The sequence below is a fragment of the Amphibalanus amphitrite genome, unplaced genomic scaffold (assembly GCF_019059575.1).
Source record: "Amphibalanus amphitrite isolate SeventyFive unplaced genomic scaffold, NRLGWU_Aamphi_draft 000049F_arrow, whole genome shotgun sequence".
Taxonomy (NCBI): Eukaryota; Metazoa; Arthropoda; class Thecostraca; order Balanomorpha; family Balanidae; genus Amphibalanus; species Amphibalanus amphitrite.
Window position 1 is genome coordinate 273,453 of NW_024881545.1, and position 6,884 is coordinate 280,336.

Here is a 6,884-nt window from a genome sequence, read left to right on the forward strand (position 1 = left end):
AGGCGCTGTGCCCTGCCCTGTCATCAGGCCCTGTGGTGTCTCCCGCCCTCAGGTCCCGTGCCGTTTCCCGTCCTCATGCCCCGTGCCCTTACCTGTCCTCAGAACCCGTGCTTTGTTCTGCCTCCATGCCCTGAGCCTTGCCCTGCCCTCAGGCCCCATACCCTGGCCCTGTTTCACCGGTGATAGCAGCACGCTGCTATTACACGTGTCAAATTGGGTTTCCATGGAGACATCAACAGACCCATTGCTCAAACACTACCACAAGTATGACGTCAGCTCGCGGAATTTGATAGCAGCGTCCGACGTCCGTGAAACACTGCCCACGTCTTGTCATACCTTCGGGGCCCGAAGGTATGACAAGACGTGGGCGGTGTTTCGGGCCTTGTGTCATACCTGTGTCTTATGTCTTGCTCTACCTTTAGGTACTATTTCTTGCCCTGCTCTAAGATCCTGCGTGTTGCCCTGCCATCAGGTGTGTTGATCATCAGGTGTTCTAAGGCCCTGTGTCTTGCACTACTCTCCGGCCTTGTGTAATGATAGCCTCAGACCCGCGCCTTGCCTTGCCCTCGGACCCTGCATCCTACCCAGCCCTCAAGTATCCGTCTTAGCTTAGCTTCATGGCCTGTGCCTGCTCTGTCCTTAGGGCTCAGACTCTGTGTAGTGTGTCCTGTCCTTCCCTAAAGTCCTGTTTAGAGATGTCAAGTTGGAGCCCGCAGGCCCGGAGCCTGGCCCAAAATCCGGCCCTACAGGGCTTTTGCATGCACAGTGGATTGTATCATTGTTTTGAGGTACCTCATCGAAACGCATCGACTGATATGCGACATGATCTATCTTGGTCACGAAATGACCGTAATGTGAGCTCAAGTTCTGACCTTGACATGTCGAGGTAAAAATGAGAGAAGAACGATCGTGCAAACGAAAATTCTCTACCTTTTTTTAGTTCAAAAGCTTTTCATGAAACCAATATTGACAAAAATTGTAATTTTACCCGTTTTTGGCTATGGAGCCTTAACCGTTGATCTGAACTCAATCCTGACGAAATATTGACGAAAGAGCTGTTCAAGATATATCAATTGCTTTTCTCCTATCGATTGCGCCCTCCTAGCTATCATAGTTTTTGAGATACCGGCACGTTTTCCGAAAAAAATATCGCATCATTGCGAAGTTTGACATTTGATGGCATACGGTCAGCTCAGGGCCGTCATGGCCGTCTGGCCATAGGAGGATATAGAGGGGGCCACGGGGCCATGCTCCCCCCCCCCAAAGCGCCCGGAAATGGCACAAAATCGACACATTTCTGGGCATAATAATTAAACAAAGGAACTTCCATTGGGAAAAGTTTGGGTTATATTACATGATAGGCAGTAAGGAAGCGAAATCCGAAGCATCCAAAGCATCCGTTCATCCAAAGCATTAATCTATGATGGATTTTTTATGTAGCTTTAAAATCCGATGATTTTTTGTCACAACTTAGGTGGGTACTGTTTGACCTTACGTCATCTAATTATTTCAAACACATAGTATCTTCAATGCAAATTGGCCATGTTTCACACGTCAACCTCTATTTTGAATCAATTGATAAGGGTGAAAAACGCATGAAGAGACGTATGTATCACATTTTTATCATGTGCATATTCATATTTATTCTCTAAGCATAGGTAGGGGAAGTTGGGGCAATGCCGGAGTTGGGGCAAAGCCGAAATTCGAGATATTTCGAAAACCGTAAGACATGGATGCCACCTGTCAGTGATGCTCTGAAGCTTAAGTGACTACAATTATCGCATGTTTGTTACGAGTCGTCATTCGGAATACTTCGGCTGTGAGGGCGCCAAGAGCGTTTTCAAGGTACGCGTTCCTTGTACTACATGCGCCTTTGAAGCTGCATTTCTTACTCATTATGCTACCGTTTGTCTGGCCAATTCGGTCAAGTAATCTTCAGCATGTCTTTGCATAAGTGTGCTGCCTATTTGAAATTTATACGGCACGTTGAAAAGTTATGGGCCTGCAAATGAAAGTATGGCTGGCTGGGGTAATGCCGAAAACGTGCAATTACGCACGTTAAAGCACGCTACGTGGACTTAACTGCTGTAGAATAGCAACGCGAATTTTTAGTCACACAAATTACACTTTCAACCGACACAACGGCCTGTTACCTATAAGGAATTATTTACCTAGCATTTTCTTATTATATCACACAATTATAACTTCCAGTGCAGGGGCGGATCCAGAAAATCTCCAAGGGAGGGGCCATTAGAAACCAGGAGGCCCCCCCCCCCATAATCCCACCTGTTGGAGGCCCCATCTTCCCAATTGTTGGCCCCCCCCCCCCAAAAAACTGCGTCTATTGAGCTTATCTAGCTGTTCAGGCAACATCTCAACATCTGTGCAGGCTTGGAGGCCCTCTGTGCAGGTTAGGAGGCCCTGTAAAAGTGGTCATCTCTGTGAGTATAAGAGACCTCCAAGTTATGAAAAGCTTTACCAATCTTCTAACAAAGAAGTCTTCTCAGCTAGTCTTCTAAGAAATAACTAAGTGGGTAGGTTAAAAAAAAACTCATCGGATTTCGGCCACTTTATTTTCAGGAGGCCCCCTTTTCAGCTTTTTAACTTTTTAACTTTTTATTTTATTTTTGAAAAAAATCGGCCAAGGGGGGGGGCCATGGCCCCCATGGCCCCCCCCCCTTGTATCCGCGCCTGTTCCAGTGTGCACCAAGCGTCCTCAAGCTCTTAAAACGCGTGTCAGCTTTGATAAATTCTGGATAAAGTTTGAGATAAAGTGGCAAAACATCAATGTCGGCATTCCACGTAGATCATTTCTCCCATTTTCGGCTTTCCCCGCAGTCCGGGGCAACGCCGAAAAAGTCACTTCTTTGATGTTTTTAGTTTGTGCGCTTAACGGTATGCGAATTCATCAAATGCGCCTGGTATGTTTGAAAGACAAAAGACTGGCCTCTCGAATGACGCCAACAAGAATAGCTTATGTTGTCTACCTTGCGTGCTACGGGCGTCAGAAAAAAAGTATTCGGCGTTCCCCCAACTTCCCCTACAATTTGGTGCGTCAAGGGAGGTCAAACACGCCCAACGCCGTTCAGGAAAACGAGTGACTAACAACAATGTAAATGTCATTGTAAATCGCCGGTCCGCCCTTTGAATGCGGATAAAGAACGCACTACGACTGGGCGAATTTCGAGACTGGCCAAAAGCAATCACAGCCCGCTCCCAATATCCCGCTTGCAGTGCCCCTCCACCAGCACAGTACACAATGTATCTGTACATTATCTCACTTGCATTATATACTATTTCGCTTGCAATGTGCCCTTTCCGATCAAAGCATGTGCCCTATGCCACCTTTGGGACGCAGTGAAAAATCCTTAAAATATGCCCTGGATAGATCACAGGCAGGACCAAAAAAGCACGCCGTAGCCCAAGATCTTATAATTGGGTAGCATCGGCACCCTCTCGTCAAGGGGTTCGATAGCACTCGTTTTTTTTCTGCAAAACTAAGTTCGGTCGGCGGCCGAACGGCTGGGGGTCTAATCAAGCCCCCTTCCCTCCCCTTCTTACGTCAGCGGCTGTGAAAATGCCATTACCAGCTGTTGAAACATGGCAGTTGCTTTTGCATGAGTGCACGAAAGGGTTTTAGGTACGTGATACGTGAAAGGTTCTACATGAAATTGAGATACACCAGCTTATCAAATTGTGCTCACTGTGGTGCGCTCGGTTTTACCTTGACTAGTCTTTGAATTCTGGGGTGAAACAGACCAGTCAAGAAACCTGTTCCATAAGGAGAGCCACTGATGCTAAAGAGATGAGGGATGAGGTTTCAAGAGACCTTCATTACCTCCCAAAGGGGTGCCACGCCATTTGCCAATCCCTGCTGTAGTTGTTACGATTGGAGGGTGAATATGAGAACGATGCAGGTCGTGACAGCTCGATCATGACGAACACAATGGTGCCGACATCACAGCTCTATGTACCGCAATTTTTGACGAAGTTAATCAACAAGGACCGGAATCCTACCCTGGGGCACTTCACCTGCAGAGGTCGCCGGACCTGAGACCCTTTCACTCAATTTTTTCAACGGTGCATGCGGCATGCGCTCGTTTTTCCCTTGAAGCTCTTGGTAAGTAAAATCCATCAGAAAGTGTGATCAAATAACGGCTGGTGACCTTCCATGACCTAGCATGACCTTTTGAGTGACCACCGATGACATGACCACTGACGGCTAGCCATTAGCTGCACCCTGCCCGTTGCATATGGATCAGGTGGTGATGTCATGATTCTGAAATTATATTGCAGTTTTGGCGCACTTGTCAGAGCAGAAAACATTCCCACTTTTCCTCCATGACTATATGATGATGAAGCCATGAAGCTGACCAGACGCAAGATCGAAAATTTGAAAGTACGAAACGTAAGTAGTTGGCACTGCTACTCATACCTAAGCAATTCGCAGCTTGTAGGAAACCAGCTTTGAGTTGGCAAGACTGCAAATTTTGATTTAGAGGCAAGGATGCTTGAAAAGGTGATCGATCTTATAGTTGTCCTATGATAAGTTTGGAAACGGGATGCACCATTCGATGTGTTTTGGGCTTTGCCAAGTTTCGCGGCGTTACGTGCCTCGTTTTTTTTTTTGCATACACGATCAGTATCTACTTTTGGGATTCTCAGTCAGGCAAGCCCCCGTCCCCGTCCCCCCCTATCGAAAACCCGTGGCGCCGCCCCTGGCCTGGGCCCAGAATGTTTCTTTTAAATTTGACGTGTAAGGGAATTTAAGGTGTTGCGTCGGAGTATGTAAATAAATGGGACTTGTAAATATTGAAATACGAGTGTGAGTATAGTGCTGAAGGGCAGGGATCGGAGGATGGAGCATAAAAGGCCATATGCCAACCCACAGTCGGGAAAGAGGTCATTTCCAAGGTGTCTGGCCAGAGCAATTTACAACGATCAGTTTTCTTTATCTGTTTGATTTTACACCGTGCACACAGGGATTATACGGGGAGCACAGAACACACAAGGACCTCCCTAGCCTAGCCGATACTGGAGCTTCTCCGGTTGACTCCTAAGTGCCCTTGCCAGTGGATTTCCGGGCACTCCATCCTCCCCAAATTATCCCACGGTCCAAACAATAGCGATTACACACAACATACACAGGACCTCCCTAGCCTAACCGATACTGGAGCTTCTCCGGTTGACTCCTAAGTGCCCTTGCCAGTGGATTTCCTGGCACTCCATCCTCCCCAAATTATCCCACAGTCCAAACAATAGCGATTACACACAATACACACAGGACCTCCCTGACCTAACCGATACTGGAGCTTCTCCGGTTGACTCCTAAGTGCCCTTGCCAGTGGATTTCCTGGCACTCCATCCTCCCCAAATTATCCCACGGTCCAAACAATAGCGATTACACACAACACACACACGACCTCCCTAGCCTAACCGATACTGGAGCTTCTCCGGTTGACTCCTAAGTGCCCTTGCCAGTGGATTTCCTGGCACTCCATCCTCCCCAAATTATCCCACGGTCCAAACAATAGCGATTACACACAACATACACAGGACCTCCCTAGCCTAACCGATACTGGAGCTTCTCCGGTTGACTCCTAAGTGCCCTTGCCAGTGGATTTCCTGGCACTCCATCCTCCCCAAATTATCCCACGGTCCAACAATAGCGATTACACACAACACACACCGGACCTCCCTAGCCTAGCCGATACTGGAGCTTCTCCGGTTGACTCCTAAGTGCCCTTGCCAGTGGATTTCCTGGCACTCCATCCTCCCCAAATTATCCCACGGTCCAAATAATAGCGATTACACACAATACACACAGGACCTCCCTGACCTAACCGATACTGGAGCTTCTCCGGTTGACTCCTAAGTGCCCTTGCCAGTGGATTTCCTGGCACTCCATCCTCCCCGAATTATCCCACGGTCCAAACGATAGCGATTATACACAACACATACAGGACCTCCCTAGCCCAACCGATACTGGAGCTCCTCCGGTTGACTCCCAAATGCCCTCGCCAGCGGATTTCCTGGCACTCCACTAATCAATTTACCAACGGTCCGCACACAAGCAACACACTAGACCTTGTTGCACACGAAATATATGTAATTTTATTCTACATGGACACTGCAAGGGATGGAACCGGGGAGATAGATGATGCACGTCACGCCCCTGTGCGTGGAGAATCCACCGACGCGGCCATGGGTTAGGAGGGAGATGAGACGCGAGTAGAGACGCGGACTGTACAAATAGAAAATCGGGTTTCCCGAATGGCGCTAAACTCGGACAGACCCCACTAGATATAAGGCCTCGATTGAGTAAGCCCTGGATGCGTGCAATAAGTCGCGAAATTAAACGTGAGGATGAAGGCGAGTCGGGCACAGACCGCCGAGGAGGGTTTCAAGAAATGTTACCCGGTCAGCCTCGTGTCCTGGCTCGGAGGGGACGACGGGCTGTAGTCTGTCTAACCTCTGGCTAGCGGGACACGGGACCAGTGGCCCGATTGTTCCGGCCCAGGGTAGGCCTGGGTGATAATTAAGGTCACGTGGGCCGTCGCCTGGGATGTGTATCGGCGGGTGGGCCGCCGCGAGATGACGGTGTTCCGTCTCGGATTAACAGCCTCGGAGGCTGGGCAGATTTTAGGCTGCCGGGCTGGCCCGGAAGCCCTGAACTATGACTGGAGCGAGATGCGGTCATCAGTATCACGGATGGACCTTAGTTACCCAGCCCGGTTTCAAAAAGATAGGTAGGCCCGCTATCGGTCCCTCAAGTGGTCGGCGCGGGACGTCATTTGAAGAGCGACATAGATAGTTTCGGAGGTGGTTAGGACCCCGGGCGTCTTAGCGAGGGAATCGTATGCCGCCGGAAGAGTAATGCCCCG